Here is a 2,248-nt window from a genome sequence, read left to right as displayed (position 1 = left end):
GCTCGTTTATGCCATAGCCAAGGATTTTCCTCTTTAGCAACTAAACATGTTATGCTATGACTAGATGCACTATCAATGTCAATCAAATATATGTTATTATGCCTAACACCTTGTAAAGCAATATCATCAGAATTTTTAAAATATACAATGCATTTATCACTTTCAAAAGTTACCTTGAGACCTTTGTCACACAGTTGGCTTATGCTTAGGAGGATATGCTTGAGACCTTCAACATATAAGACGCCTTTTATGGTTAAAGTGTCTCCTCCTCCAATATCTCCGGTACCCATGATTCTTCCTTTGTTGTTATCCCCGTAAGTCACAAATCCCTGCTTTTTCTTCTCGAAAGAAATAAATTTGCTTTTGTCACCGGTCATATGTCTTGAGCATCCACTGTCAAGATACCATAATGATCCTTTTGACTTTGATTGTTCCTACAAAACAAGTTAGCAGAAATTTTAGGTCCCCAATCTAAATATGGGTCCTTGGGGTTAGTTTTTAACAAGATTATTTCATTTCACAGCTTTAATCCAAACATATTTTCCACTAGGCACACCANCATGTTTGATATTGCACTTGTTTGAAGTGTGACCATGCTTCATACAGTAAAAACAACATACATTGCTAACTTTATTTTTAACTGAAGTTCCTTTAACAACCCAAATTTTTCGAGTTCTTTTTGCCTTGGATTTATAGTTTTGATGCATGTTTCTATTTTTAATATTGCTTTTACTAAAATCTGTTTTAGCATGTGAATTTGTTTTAGTAGCCTTAGCAAGCAAATTTTCAAGTATATCAATATCAAACATATGGCTCTTGCATGATAAGCATTCAATAGGTTCAACAATAGCATTTGAGTCAGACAATTTTACTTCTAAAGTACTGACTCTGTTCCTTAACACAACTTCAACATCAAGCAGTTTTTCATATTTTATTTTTAATTCATTATGTTCCTTTTTTAATTTTTTATGAGCAGTATCAAGTTTTTCAGATTCGTTCATCAATTCAAAAAATGCCTTTTGCAAATCTAATTCACTGGATTCAAAACTGGAATCACTTACTTGGCTTCCAGTTTCTTCTGAATCTGCCATAAGACATAGATTGACTTCTTCTTCTGTGTCACTTGAACTTGTTGAGCTCGAGGCATTATCCTCCCAAGCTATATATGCTTTCGTTTTCCTTTGAAATCTCCTTTCGTTCTTGTCTTCATTTTTCTTGTTCTTTGGGCATTCGGATTTTACGTGCCCTCTTTCTCCACACCCGAAACACTTTACGTTTGATGGAGAATCTTGACTTTCTTTCCTTTTATTGTGAAATTTGTCCTTTCCCTTTGCTTTCATGAATTTTGCAAATTTCTTGATCATCAAACTCATATTNTCTTCATCATCAGAATCATCTTCTTCGACTTTCTTAGAGCTTTTTCCTTTAGATATCTCAGACTTGAACGCTAGAGTTTTTCTTTTGCCTTGATCCTCTTCAGCAGTGAGTCTTCTCAAGTCAAGCTCGTGCTCACGAAGTTTTCCAAATAGGATTGGCATTGTCATCTGAGAAAGATTTTGGGACTCCGATATGGCAGTCACCTTTGGTTGCCAAGACCTGTCCAATGATTTAAGAATTTTAACATTTAATTCATCAATATCAAAAATCTTACCCAACCCTATTAAGTGGTTCACTATGTGAGTGAAACGCTTTTGAACATCTGAGATTGATTCTCCAGGTTGCATTCTGAACATCTCATATTCTTGAATGAGAGTGTTCTTCCTTGCTCGTTTCACGTCCTCAGTACCCTCATGTGTGACTCTCAGAACATCTCACATTTCCTGTGCTGTCTTACACACAGAGATTCTATAAAATTCATCAAGCACAACAGCAGATGAAATAATATTACGAGCTTTAATATCAAACTGTGCTCGTCTATTTTCCTCAGCAGTCCAATTAAAATAAGGTTTTACTGTCTCTACGCCATCTACTGTATACATAGGAATATAAGGGTCATTTTGTACAGCTTCCCAAATGCCTCTATCAACAGACCCCATAAAAACTTCCATTCTTACTTTCTAAAAAGCATAATTATCTCCAGTAAACAACGGAGGTCTGTTAATAGACGCACCCTCAGCATAAACAAAGTTTTGACTGTGACCGGCCATTTTCGCAAAGATTTTGAAAGAATATCAAAGCAAGCTCTGATACCAATTGTTGGTATCGGAGGGGGTAATTTTTTAAAGAGTTTAGCGCAGCGGATTAAAAA

This window comes from Vigna radiata, chromosome 8 (genome assembly GCF_000741045.1).
Source record: "Vigna radiata var. radiata cultivar VC1973A chromosome 8, Vradiata_ver6, whole genome shotgun sequence".
Classification (NCBI taxonomy): domain Eukaryota; kingdom Viridiplantae; phylum Streptophyta; class Magnoliopsida; order Fabales; family Fabaceae; genus Vigna; species Vigna radiata.
Note: the sequence above shows the minus strand (reverse complement) of the source record.